The sequence below is a fragment of the Simochromis diagramma genome, unplaced genomic scaffold (assembly GCF_900408965.1).
Source record: "Simochromis diagramma unplaced genomic scaffold, fSimDia1.1 OVJJ01000565.1, whole genome shotgun sequence".
Taxonomy (NCBI): domain Eukaryota; kingdom Metazoa; phylum Chordata; class Actinopteri; order Cichliformes; family Cichlidae; genus Simochromis; species Simochromis diagramma.
This window is the reverse complement of record NW_024387304.1, coordinates 1,511,501-1,526,714: the sequence shown is the minus strand read 5'-3', so window position 1 is coordinate 1,526,714 and position 15,214 is coordinate 1,511,501.

Below are 15,214 nucleotides of genomic sequence, written 5' to 3'. Positions count from 1 at the left end.
CTGCATATATCTCTATCATTAAAACCTGGCCTGAGGGCTGCCATTTTTTACATTCAGTTATTTCTCTTAGAAATGTTGGAACTAAATAATGAATGTGTTACAGTTAAACTGACACTGGTCAGTGTAAATGGCTCATTGGGACACAGAAACCTTTAAATTAAACCCGATCACCTGATATTGAGTGTCAAACAATATCAAAGCTGTAAAAGATGTTTACAGTCAGAATTTATAAAACTATGATTGTAAATAAATTCAAACAAGTGAGCTTTTCTCTTTGTGCTGAATATCAACACTGTGATTTCTTAGACTGTAAGCTTTACTTTAGCACAACCAGTTGTAGAAGCTGCCACTCCAAATGTCTTTTGATAACAAGAAAAAAATACCTTTTCAGTACACGGCCTGAAGTTCTTCTCTGACATCTTCTGCAATTGGCTTTGTCTGCTGGTTTGAAGACAATAAACCACAAAAAAGATGATTTAGTCACTTTGTCTGCATCGTGCAGCTCGAATGTGTCGTGTAACGATGTTGAATAGCCGTCGTTATCCCTCTGCTGTGTCAGTAGGATTGTACTGTACAGCATCTCATTGATATGTGAGGAATGCTAATGTAACACGATAACAGACGTATGGTCTTACATCATTAAAATATAAAGGGCAGGAGATATTAAGATATTTTTATATTTATGTTACATTTTATAGCTGACAGATATTACTAAATAGATAGAATTTACTAAATAGCTGGATGAACATGAAAAATATGTCCATAATCACAAATGACCATGACAGCCAGTAGAATTAATTCAACTGGACACTCAAAAGACGTCCTTAAATGCTCTTTAAGTGGCAGAACAGATGAACAAACAGTTAATCGCTTACTTGAGATGAAATCTGCTCAGCTACTTTGAAAACAGCTTCTAACTGGTTCCTCCTTTAACAGGATGACTGCTCAGGGGTAAGGCCATCATGCAGTCCAGCAACCTTTATGGTTCTGCTTTGATTCACCAGGAACTATTAGGGAAACCTTTCAGCGCCTCCTGTGAAAGACACAGGCATAAACACACAAACATTTATTAACATGTTCCACAGTCTTCCAGTTTGATTTTCTCATCCTGTGGACAACAACATACAGGGATGCAGGTTTATTGTTAACTTTTGTAAGGTTTCTTTACTGAACATATCCAGCTGCAGCTCCACTGTGATCCTGAACTGGATAAGCACTTAAGAAAATGTGTCAATAAATGGACATACATCAACTTACTATATTTATCCAAACAGACTGGACCAATAATGCTTCACTGAGTTAGAGACTTTAACACTCTCTTCCATGTAAGAATGTCTCGTGCTGATATACCTGCAAACTTGACAACAAAGGTTTTTCAGACTGCATGTAGCTGTCCTCTATGTCAGCTAACACATTTACATTCATGTCACACTTATTTCTGCTTTCCCATTTTATAACTATTACTTACATTTTGATTAGATACCTTGAGTTTGTAAATGATCAGATTACATAATTGGAATACAATGTATCCAATTCAGGGTTGCGGGAGGATGAAGCCTATCCCAGCTGATACAGGACAAAGACAGGACAGGCTGCCAGTTTATCGCAGGGCTAACACAATATGTGTAACAGAAAATCCACTTAAATGTTTGATGTTTCTTATAATAATCATAATTATGATTATTATTTAAAGGTTTCTTTATATAAACCTTTAAATCCTCTTTATAAATACATTCTGATTTTTTTATAACCCCTAAAATATAAACCTGAGCTGTTTCAGATTCTGACCTCTGACCTCAGTGACCTGGCTGTGTCCTCACTGCAGCTCCCTCTTGGAAGTACGTCTGCTTCTTGTCTTCCCCCAGTGTTGACCACCTGCCCTTAATATCACGTACTGTACCTGTGGAACAAAAAAGGACAAACACTTGCCTTCATTTAAGAAGTACATTCATACAGAGGTAATCTATGGAAACACACTAGTTCACCCTTTGGGAGAAATCAGTTCCTCTGAAACATTTCTGTAAATGAACATCATGTGGAGAATGAATGAAATGAGTTCTTCAGGTGACTCAGCAGACCCACACTGACAGATGAAACTTCTGTGGAAGAAAAATCTGGATTTTTTTATTTTATTTCCAATCTAGTTAAACTATTAAGCATCTTTGCTCTTCTGAAATCTGTGTTAAACAACAACAAACATAAATTAGTAACAAAAATACAGCTGAGTAGAGGCTTTACAAACCACCAGCAGCCATAATGCTAAATTTTAATCTTCAAATGTTTCTGAGCCGTCTTCTTAATGTGCTTTTAACACATTAAAGTCCCACAGTCAATGCAGCCTGACCCAATCCTAGATGTTCAGCACACAGAGACACAGAGGTGCCGTTTAAAGTTTAGTGATAACCTGAGTCACTGATCATTTACAGTATTACAGAGTCTGGCAGTCTTTGCATGATGTCCACGTCACTGTAAGTTTCTAGCTGACTCTCAGGTGTGACAGGTGTGCCAGTAGGAAAGAGTAATAATAACCTGCATCCTGAGGTTTGTCATGCAGGATTAAAGGAGCCAGGCTTTGTTCACACAGCTAGGATTGTATTTACACTGACCCTGGGTCAGTATAAGTATCATACAGTTTAAACGAAGCACTGAAACTTGCACATATTTATTACAGATGCACTGAAGCTAATCGAGATATTTGCTGTCAATCTGTGGCTGCGATTAAACACTTTACTGGAAACTTTATTAACTAGTAACTTCATCAGTCATGACAGAAGCTAATATTTCTGTGCTAACATCGTTTAAACAGTAACAGCTTTACTTTTTTGGGGAAAGATGACTTTTGTAGTGAAAAGGCTGCTTTATTTCGAATGATACTGTGCTGAGGGGCCTCAAGTGTAGACCCTCCTTCACAGTTATCAATGTAATTGTCAACGAGGTTCTTTAGAGATTCAAAGTTGACCCTTTCGCAGACCTCATGTGTTTGTGTGATCCCTTTTGCTTTCAAAACAACTTTACCTTTTCTGGTCATAACTCTTAGGTCCAGCTGCAACAAACTCTGTAATGAAATCATCCTGATCTAACTCATTTGTTAGATCGCCTAAATATCGACCTAATTGTAGTTCAGATTGATTTTGCTTGGTGAGATAAACAACACTGTCAGTATCATAGTAAATAGCTCTTTCTTGTAACTGATCCAAGTAACTGTAGAGTTTCATACGCCCATATGAAGTAGTGCCGCAATGAAGATGTTATCTGTGGAGTTTGGGAGTGGAGTACATAGGTCACCATAACACCATTGAATAAGAGCCACATCATCACTGACAAAAGAGAAATAGCTCACTTTGTATTTTTGAGAGAACAAGAGGTTAAAGAATTCCTCGGGGTCACTCACCAGTTTGCTCTGTGTGAGATTATTTCTCTGACCAAATTTTCCCCAAAAAGAGTTTAAACACAGTTTGGCCATTTGTCTTTTAGCAGGGTTTAGTTTTATTTTTTCAGGGTCTAAAGTGATGCCTTGCTTAGCATGGTAGTCTTTAATGTAAAGCTGTTTAGCCTCCTCACTTACAACATCTGATGGGTAGCCTGAAGCCTCTTGTTTTTTGCGCAGGAAATGATGTACATAGTCTGTGAATATTGTGTTACTCTGTTTCTCAAAGTGCCATACCTCGGTGATTCGACTTATTTGATAGCCCTTTTCTAATGCCAGGTTAAATTCAAGAGTGGTCCACACCCCTCTGAGAGCTCTCTCCTCGTTGCTATGGTTACACGCGCCCTGTTGATTGTTCATTTCAGCACAAGTGCGACAGAGAGTAAAGAGAAGCTTACCCGATTTTGTTTTATATGGTAAAATGGGAAAATAGAGCCCTCTGGGTGGGTAAACAACCGCTTTGATAAACCCAAAGTAGTTTTTAGGGTGCTGAAAATTTCGAAAAATTACTTGAGGATGGCCTAAGGGGTAACGACAGGTGCTATTTACAAACGGATACAGCGAGGTAACATCAACATAGCTGATTTTCTCACCAGGCCCAGCACTACAACACAGTTGTGCTGGGCTTGTACGGCCTCCAAAGAGTGCATGGCGAGGGTTCAAAGGCTCTGGTGGATCATAACGTTTGAGGAAGTTGATTACACTCTCATCAGTATGTTTTAACTTGGTCCACTCATGCTCCCAGATTATAACAGGACACACATTATGTTCAGCTCTCAATCTAGCGAGCCTGTCTTGAGTGGCGCTGTTTATGTGTGCAAAAGAGGCACCTAGAAGGGGATTAATATCGGCCTGATTCAAAAAACACTTAACACAGCCGTGGAAGTAGCAGCCCAAAAATTCCCAAACGTATGTTTTACCCTTAATCTGACCATACCCATCGACATAATAACAACCGAGCTGTTTTTCCCCTTGATTGAGTGCATGTCTGATAAAAACACCTTGTGTGTAAGAGAGATATTCGAGCCATTGAATTGAGGATGAGGAAAATGATTTGACCTGATTATGGTAATTTAGAGGGCACGGTATTGCTAAAGAATTTGGTGGCATGAAGTTTGTTAAATAAGTTTTCAAGCACGCGCTTGCAAGCGTGTTGCAGTTGAAAGGATCTACTCCTGTCATGGTCCTGGGCCATGTTGGCCCAGTATTCTTGGTTCCTTGTATTTTCGCTCCTTATTTAGATCATGTTTTCTGAGGTGTCCTGTTGTGGTGTTCCCTAAGTGTTTTCCCTTTGTGACTCTTACCCCCTGTGTGCCCCTCTGTGTATTTATGAGCTCTCGTCTCTCTTTGTGTTTATTCCATGTTTCCCCCAGCCTGTTATGTCTGTGTTCTCCCCGTGCTCTCTCTCCTCCTGTCTGAACCTCTGTGTACTTCCTGTTTTACTTTGACAGTCTCTCGTTAGTATGCGTCACGTTGTGTTCACTCCTGCCCTGTCTCGTTATGTTTATCAGTGTCACCTGTGTTCCCCACCTGTGTGTAATCTCCCTGTGTTCTCTGAGTGTATTTAAGTTATGTCTTCTGTTATGGTAGTTGCTGGTTCGTCTGTGTTGTTTCCCCTTGGTCTCCCTGCGTCTTCCCATATGTGTTTCTCCGGACCTCCCTGCATCCTCATTCTGGTTTGTCTTCTTAGTTTACCCAGTTTAGGTCTCCAGTTTCATGTTTTGTCGCCACCGCTGTTTGTACTTACCCACCACTGTAAATAAACACTCACCTGTACCAGAGCTGCTGCCTTTTTGGTCCTTTTCTACAATCCCACACGGCTTGCCCCGCAAACCGTGACAACTCCTGTCTCTTCAATAAACCCGTTTCTGAACAATGTGCAATCCCGTGCTAGAATTTCAACATCATTTTCACAGTATAAAAGGGCCTCTTTCATGAAATTAAAGGTGCCGGAGCTGACTGAATGATACCATTCGTAAAATTCCTGCCTGCCTTGGGTCGTCATCCGTTCCAGACTATAGGCTGAGGGGGGAGGGTAAGGGCCTGAATAAGTTACGTTTTGTTTCGAACTGAAACAATGGGGGGAAAAGCCTTTAACGCTGTCTGAAAACCCCATTCCTTTTGGGATACCTGACAACGGCATCGGAAGGAAACAGCACGAGTCCATATAGCGCTGGTTTAAGTCTGTGTCTGTAAAGCTGATCAATTTCGAGCCTTGACTGATTAACTTTGGTTTTAAGCCTTGCTTAACCATAGCCCTGAGAATAATGTACGCGTCAAAACCCTTAGCATTATGAGCGATAAAGATAGAACCCTTAAAGAGCGGGCGTCTAAAATAAGCCAGAAACTTTTCAGCAAAATCCTCACCCTGACAGCTCCAAGATTTACCATCTGATGTTTTTGTACAGACGAGAAAAGGAGCATGTTCACCGTGATCATTTAGGAACGTTTCAAAATCATAAAAAAATCAACTTGTTGTTATGCTTTGTCTCGCGTTCTAAAACCTGCATATAGCACTCGTGCGTTTGCTGATCACTTATTTTCTCTTGGCCGCAAATTCTGCATTTACTCTTATTGCATTTGTGGGGTTTACCTTTTACAGCAATATAATAAAGAAGAGAGCACTTGAGACATTTTTTAAAGATCTGACAGTTGCTTGCGAGTCGGTCACGCCTCTGAATTGGCTTTTTATGGTTCTGGAAACAAAGGGGAGATCTGCAGGTGCGATTATAGTCTGGGCATAACAGCGGAGACAGGATGTCGCTACTACATGTGGATTGCATACAGACAGAGCAGCGATCGGGGCAGAAATGAGATAACACGTGATTATACCCAGTGTAACAGTAATTACAGAGATAGTCTGTGCCCATAAAGCCTTTTAAATTTTTAATAGCGTAGTAATGATTGTCAAATAAAAATAAGCACAGGGTTTTTTCTGTATTTGGTGTACTAGTTTGAAATTTACAAAGGCTATGATCATACTCGTTACGGTAAAATATTATAATTTTACAGTTGAGTAGCGTTTCGAATGTAATTATTTGATTAAAGCCCACAGGCGTTTGATCATTTAGACAAGCTTTTTGTTGAATTTCTCTACCAAAAGCTTCTGCCCGTGGGTCGTTAAAATCGGGGTGCAGAAGGTGGGCAAGACTTATGGAAAAACATAACTTATTCGCGGGGTTATGGACTACGTATAAAAAACGCCTTTTCTTTTTCACAATTTCGTTGTTGAGTATCTGACTAAGATGTCTCTTACCGCTACCGGAAGGGGGTCTAACGATCTGAGCTATGAGCTCAAGTGAGCCTTCACTCATAACCGACCAATTTGATTGCACAGTTCTCAAGAATAAATCTTCAAATTCAGACAAATCATAATCACGTAAAATGACTGAAACATTATTTTGTAACTGTTGCCCCATCAACTCTAATTGTATAAGATCGCCTGGACTTGCATGCTCGAAAATCCTGTTTGTTATTTCACGGGCACTAGCCATTATACCTTGATAATATTGGGTGTAATTGGGTATATCGTGTGGAGGCGGGAAATTCAAAATTTCTCTAATTTCAACGTTATTAAATTTATTTCTGACAACTATATGCTGAATTGCTGGCGCAACTCAGGTCTGGATTACCGCCTTGCTGTTGAAAGGAATTATCGGGATCATTGTTTGCGGGGTTAATTGGCTCGTTAGCAGAGACAGTGTTTGGGGAAAAGCCAGACGATTGTTGTTGTTGATTAGACTCATTGAAACGGTTTAACGACGGGTTGTTAGCAGACACAATGTTTGGGGGAAAGCCGAGCGATTGTTGGTTATGAGAATCATTGAAACGATTTTCATTTAACCTGTTTATTTGACTCAATAACTCTGGCGGTATTTGAACCTCATCCCGTATTTGAGCCAAGGCTGCTAAAGCTCTATTAATTGCTAAAAACGGATCAGAAGAGGAAATGTTTTGTGTCAGACTCATTTGAGAATGAGCCACGTTTGACTCTCCCATGATCCACTCCCAAACTCAGAGAATTATTTTGAAAGGCACTTTCACTAGGCGCTAATCGGGCAAGAGCTAAATTAAGCAATTCTAAAGGTAATTATTGATCACAGCAGGTTGCTCACTGTTTTGTGAATGTGTATTCTGAGAATGATCGAGATTTTGGTTTAACCTAGCTAACGCTAGGTTTATGGCTAAAAATGGGTCAGTAATATCATGTTCCCAGTTATCCATTTTAATTGATGCAAAAGAATGTAAAAAGACAATGTTTCAAAACCAAAAACAGCTTATTTATTTTCTTATATGATAAAGGACATTAACTCAGCAAACCAGACATACTGCTCGCAGAGCCAAAGAAATGAGGTGCTGCCGGCTGCGCCTTGTCCTTGTCCTCCTACTCTTGGTCTTGGTCCTTGCGCACACAGTATTGAAACCTCTGAGACGTTTAACGCCTACACCTAACAATTAGAGGGTAAAAAACAAAACAGTTAGTTATGTTAAATACAAAAGGATAGTTGTTTTTAAAAAATGAGAAAAAAAGGGAGAACCTAGAGAGACCTACCGTGTTTGGCTCTCAAAAGCAGGCGGCGTGACTTTTGGTTGCCCGAAGGGGGAGAAGTGTTGGCCGGGACGCTCCTCCGGGAGCCCAGAACACGGGGACCAAGCTCGGAGAGCAAATCCTGCCTCTCCCGATCGGGCAGACGAATATTTTTCCCCGAGGCTCACGGGACAGAAGAACCGCTGGTGGGGATGGAGCTGATGTGGCCCGATAAAGCGGGGCGATCAAGCGCTGAGATCAGCTCCTGCCTACCCCGATAGGGCAGCCGAATAGTTTTCCCCAAGGATTGAGGGACAGAAGAACCGCTGGTGGGGATGGAACTGATGTGGCCCGATAAAGCGGGACGATCAAGCGCTGAGATCAGCTCCTGCCTATCCCTATCGGAAGGATGAATATTTTTCCCAGAGGATCGCTGTATGGAGGCTGGATCGCTGGTGAAGAAGAAGCACTCGGAGTCCTCGGAAAGACAAAGCGGTCCATATCCGAGATGTCTAAAAAAGTTTGATAAAATGAAAAAGAGGGTTAATGTTATTTTTCTTGTACAATTAGCTGTTAAGACGGAGAACAAGAAATGAAGCAAACCTACCAATTTGATCGAGAGAATCAGAATCAGAATACTTTATTAATCCCAAATGAAATTAGGGTTACAGCAGGCAGCACGCTAATGGCGCATGCGCACTTACAAAGGAACCTTCTGACCAACTTTACACAAACATCACATTGGGGAGACATGTCAGAAAGGTAGGCTGATAGGAAAAAAACAACGAAAATATATAACATGAGGTAAGAGGAGGAGAAAAAAAACTCCACTCAGACTGAGCTCCTAGTGGGAGAACAGTTTGATAACAGAAAAAACACCTCAGCACAAAAAGCACATGACTATCAATACACCATAGAAAAACAAGACAAGCAACAGGGGCGGGTAAAGGGTAAGAGAGAGCCAGTGTAGACAACGCATCCGGTCCTGCAGCATGTCTGCGCTGGTCCAGTTGACTGCCATCTTCCCCGGTAGGGCACAAGCATTGAAGGCGTTTGGAAAGGGTGGGGTACGGTGGCCCTGAGAGGCCAAATGGACTGCAACTTCAGAAAACACTTGCAAAAAGAAAAATGCTGCATTTTTCTTTTTGCAAGTGTTTTTCTTTTTGCAGCATTTTTCTTTTTGCAAGTGTTTTTCTTTTTGCAGCATTTTTCTTTTTGCAGCATTTTTCTTTTTGCAAGTGTTTTTCTTTTTGCAGCATTTTTCTTTTTGCAAGTGCTTTCTGAAGTTGCAGTCCGTTTGGCCTCTCAGGGCCACCGTAGAGGGGGGATCAGTGTGTGCATATCAGTGTATGTGTGTGTGTCCAGAGTTCAGCTGAGACAGTGTCCTTTGCCCCGCCAGGCTAAGTAAACAGTCTTCCAGCCAACCCAGGTGGCCTTGCATGTGTAACCCACATCAGAATTGTGGGTTGTGCTGCTTCATAAGGTTGGAGGTGTAATTTTCCCTCCCCGCCGCTAGGAGGCGAGTATGCCTTGAGATGACTTTCTGTTAGTCAACATTTCCCATTGTGGAAGCCATTACTCACGAGGCAACCGCCAAATTAGCTGAAAGATCCTGGTAAGAAAAGCTGAAATAAAAGTTAAATTCGCAATTTATCTTCACATACTAGCTGTTAACAGATGGCTATTTATTAGGATCTGAGATCTGTGAAATACGGCCGTGGGAAGCTGCGTCAGCCGGACGAGCTATCTCACCACGAGCTCCGGTAAGGGATGCTACATGAATGTTAGCACCATAAAGACATGTAGTTGACTGCTGTTAATATATTTTCTGCTTTAAAAACAAAACCAGTCGGAGTTGTGATATTTATGTTTAAAGTACTGTAACATCACTGATGTGCAGATGTTTAATTTTAAGTGCTAAAGTATACATTAGAATGTGCCCAGCTAACCGCTAGTATTAAGCTACTGCTTAGCGATTTCTCTGTGTTCTAACATTACTGTGATTCATCTGAGTTTGTTAGCTTTCCAAAACGTTGGAGAAGCAGTAATATTGTCATGTAGTGCTTAAATGCACCCTTTCAGTTTTGTTGACTTAGAAGTTAATTCATTTGATGAAGATGCAAAAAGTTCATAAAATGTGATTATAAAATGTGAGGGATCTCATTACCCTGTTGATGTATTAATGTTTAAAGAAGTTGATATATTTTTCTGAGAAATAATTCAAGTTGAAATATCTTAAAAAGAAGAACAGTTAAAAGCAAGCTGTTAAAAGGATAAATATGGGAGAGTGAATCTTATAAGTTTATTTATTCCCAAAAGGGTAAATATAAGGTATATTTTATGTTGCACTAAGACCTTGTGTGATGTAACTCAAGTTATTTCATGATGGTTGAGACATTGTATAACTAAAATAATTTGTTATACTTGTGCAATACTTGACTGAAAGATGAGTGATGGAAAAAGCATAGATAAAATAGTAATGTATGCACTCTGCACTGTGTGCATAGATTGGTTTTTGACCAGGACTGGATCATTTGAGATCTGAACCCTGTGGGTTCAGTGGCGAGCCAATCCCAAGAGAGTGACTGTCGACGGACCCGAGTGCGGTGTGGCCAGCCGTGGGATCCATCTTCAGCAAACCTCAGGACTATAACTGCATTCCTTGATACAGATAAGACTAACACTTTAAAAATCTACCCGGGTAGTGTTAGAACCAATGGACAGAAACACACACACACAAGGAACTCTAATTTCTCTTTCCAAAGAGAAGTGGACTGAGCAATAGGAGCGGAAGCTCTTTAATTGAAACTCTTTGGAGAATTTCCTTAAAGAGGATGTTGGTTTTGATTTTATTTTTGAGCCCTTTAATGTGCGTTTGTGCACTGTAGGAAGCCGGCTTTAGACAGGCAGGGTTTGTAAACTTTACAACTTTCAATACAGTTTCTATTCAAATCACATCTTATCTATCATTGTGTGGTTCCTTCTCTGCTGATCCTTTCAAGGCTCCATAGTCTTACCTAGAACTTTCTGATACTGGTCCAAAGTTGTCGAGACAATAATTTAATGCATATCTCATGTTATTTAATTGTAATACCTGTTACACATGGAATGGGGGGAACAGTCTAAACACAGTCGTTATCAGGGTGTTTTGTTCAGCTCCAGCCTTGAGGCCACAGCTGGCGCCGAAGGGGTCTCCGCATGAAGTGATGATGGTTTTTACTTTAGTGCGAACAACTCATATGAATTTCAAAGCTGTTCTAACAGTCCAACACTGGTCTCTCAATCTCCCGTTGGAGAGCCGTGAGCTTTCTATGATGTTATCCAAACTTACGTTCCGTGATGTTGTCATTCTTTTTGTTAAAGAGCAGGTTCTGAGAACTCACGACCACAGTGCACTTCCCCAAGATGTGATCGAATTTGCGCTCAAAGGTGTTATTCGAGCTAGCCCCTCCAGATGTAATCCAGTTTTTCTTTTTTTCCCCCCTCTTTATTTATAAAGTTTTGCACATGTAATTTAACATATCAGGCCCAATACAGCAAGTATCAACCGATATAAAGACATATATCAAAACAAGTTGGGCCATTGAAATTCGGATGATAACAATAAAACAGAAAAAAGAAAAAAAAAAAGGAAGAAAAACAAAAAAAAACAAAAACAACAACCCACGCACAGAAAACAACAAAAAAACAAACAAACAAAAAAAAAAATTATTAAAAAAAAAAAATCAACTCCCTCCCAAAACCATAACGGAAGGGAACCTTGTGGTACAAAAGTTGAGTCTATTGTAAATGTTTTCAACGAGTTAAAGTAAGTGATAAAAGGCTGCCACATCTGTGAGAACTTATTAACATTTCCTCTGAGTCTAAATTTTATTTTCTCCATTTTTAAAAAGAACATAACATCTTCCAGCCAACATGATCGGGCTGGAGGGTGAGGAGCTTTCCAAGACAGCAAAATTCGACGCCGTGCCAGCAGTGAAGTGAAAGCGATAATATCCAGTTGTTTACGACTAAGGTTCAGGGTGGCGTCCTCAGAAACACCAAAAATGGCAACTAGTGGACATGGTTTGAGAGTGACACTCAAAACATGAGAGAGCACTTCAGAGTAAAAAGTCCAGCATAATTGAAGTGACGGGCAGGCAAAAAACATATGAGTTAAATCACAGGGGGAGGTGTTGCATCTGTTGCACAGGTCCGGAATACTGGGGTATATTTTAGATAATCTAGATGTTGAGAAGTGTAATCTGTATACCATCTTAAACTGAATAAGGGAGAGTCTTGCACATGAGGCTGAAGAATGAATTCTGTCAATTACTTTGTCCCAGTAACCTTCAACAAACTGAAGACCCAGTTCCTGTTCCCAACTCGAGGCAATTTTCTTGGTTGAGTAATTGCCCGATGACATAATTAAAGTATAGATTTGTGATATTAGAGCCTTACTGTGAGGCTTCAACTGGAATAAGTCTTCCCACCAAGGCTTGAGAGGCTGACTTGGAAACTCTGACCAGATAGAAGATGCACAGTGTCTTATTTGAAAGTAGCGGAACAAATGATATGAGGGCAAATCGTACAAAGAACAAAGTTCACTAAAGCTGAGAAAAATGTTATCTTTGAAGAAGTCATAAAAACATTTGATACCTTTTCTTGCCCATATACTGAAGGAGGAGTCCACCAGGGATGGGGGGAAGAGGTGGTTGTTGCAGACTGGGGTCATAGCAGAAGCAGAGATAGAATTGAAGTGACGCTGGAATTGATACCATATTTTTAGAGAGCCAATTATAACAGGGTTGTCTGTGAATCATAACAGGGAAACCGGAAGGGATGAAAATAATAGTGCTGGGAGTGAGGAAGAGAAACACGATTGAGCCTCAAGGCAACACCAAGTAGCTTGAGGATCATTCAGCCAATAGGTATATTTCTGAATGTTGGCTGCCCAATAATAAAACATCAAGTTGGGCAGAGCAAGACCCCCACTGAGCTTACCCTGTTGTAGTGAGGTCATACTAATCCTGGGGGTCTTATTTGCCCATATAAATGATGAAATCATTCGATTCACAGATTTGAAAAAGGACTTGGGTAGAAACAATGGGATACACTGAAAAAGGTAGAGGAATTTAGGTAGAATATTCATTTTTATAATATTAATCCTGCCAAGAAGTGACACAGGAAGATTTGCCCACCTTTGAAAAGCCAACCTGACATAGGTCAGCAAAGGGTTAAGATTAGCTGTTCGCAAAGCTTTAAATGAACTGGTAATATGCACTCCTAGATATCTAAAACCTGAGGAAGCTAAATGGAAATTAAAATCTGTCTGTCTAAGCTCCTTTGCAGCTGGGTTTATAGGAAAACATTCACTTTTTTGTATATTAATCTTGTACCCAGAGAAAGAGCCAAAACTCAGAAGTATTTCCATTATAGAGGATAAATAAATTGTTGGATTTGTAACATATAGTAATAAGTCATCTGCATACAGAGCAACCCTATATTCCGTACCACCACGAATAACCCCTTGAAACAGAGGTGAGGTTCTGAGAGTCACAGAAAGAGGCTCTATTGCTAAAGTGAAAAGTAAAGGTGAGAGTGGGCAGCCTTGACGTGTACCACGTGATAGAGTAAAATACTCAGAATTCACATTATTAGTACAAACAGATGCCAGTGGCGTAGTATATAAAAGATGAATCCAAGATATAAAACTGTCACCAAAACCAAATTTCCTCAAGACTGCAAAAAGATACTCCCATTCCACTCGTTCAAATGCTTTTTCAGCATCCAATGAGATCACCACCTCAGGGACGGTGCTATGATTTTTGGAATATATTATATTAAGAAGGGACCGTATATTAAAAAAGGAATGTCTTCCTTTAATAAAGCCTGTCTGTTCGTCTGATATAATAGAAGGGAGAACTCTTTCCAAACGGGTTGCTAGCAGTTTGGATAATATTTTAAAGTCTACATTAAGAAGGCTTATTGGTCGATAGGAGCCACAACAGGTAGGATCCTTTCCTTCTTTATGCAGTAATGAGACAGAAGCCTGTCTTAGTGTCTGAGGGAGAGAGCCGCATTTCAGAGACTCCTCAAAAACCGACAGCAGCAAAGGGGCCAGTTTTAAGTGTAATTTTTTATAAAATTCGGCAGGGAACCCATCGGGACCAGGGGACTTTCCAGACTGTAAGGATGTGATTGATGATATGACCTCATCCAAAGTGAGCGGTGCATCAATTTCTGCTGCTGTTGAGGTTGTAATTGTAGGGGTACCCAATTTGTTAAGAAACTGGTTCATATCTATAGAATTAGAGGGGAACTCTGATGTATACAGAGAACTATAAAATGACTTAAAAATTGAGTTGATTTCCGTTGGATCAGAAGTCAAAGTTCCCGATTCATTTCTAATTTGCAATATTTGGCGAGATGCCGATTGGTGACGTAGCTGGTGGGCTAGCAGACGAGAGGCTTTATCACCATGTTCATAATAGTTGCCACGGGACCGTAATAACAATTGCTCTGCATCATGGGTCGACAGGAGACTGAACTCCGATTGCAGGTTAAGACGCTGCTTATATATTTCAGGTGAAGGAGTTTGAGCGTGTTGCCGATCTAGAGCTTGAATTTTGGCAGAAAGTTCATTTTGCTTAGCTTTCTTAGATTTAGATAGGTGAGATAAATAGGAAATTATTTGGCCCCTGGGGTATGCTTTAAGAGTTTCCCATAGTAGAGAATTTGAGATGTCCTCAAACTCATTCGTAGTTAAGAAGTTATCAATTGCAGATAAGATATAGTCACAGAAAGCTGAATCAGACAAAAGAAGAGAGTTCAACCTCCATGGGTGCTGAGGTCTATAGCCAGGAGACAAAGCCATATCCAGGATTAATGGAGCATGATCAGATATAACAAGCAGAAGATATTCAGAGTTGCAAACTTTAGAAGCCATGGAGCCATTTATAAAAAAGTAATCGATCCGAGAATATGTGTGATGAACATTTGAAAAAAAGGAATATTCTCTGGTTTGGGGATTAAAAAACCTCCAAGGATCAATGTATCCATTTTGGGTCATAAAGTGTGAGAAAGCCCTGGACATAGCAGATGATGCTTTAGAGCCAGTGGCAGATTTGTCTAAAGCTGGGTCAATAACGCAGTTTAAATCACCTCCGAATATCAGGAGGTGTGTATTTAAGTCAGGAATCATCCTCAAAAGATTATTAGCAAACAGAGCGTTGTCAAAGTTTGGGGCATAGACGTTCACTAAAACAACTGGGTTATTC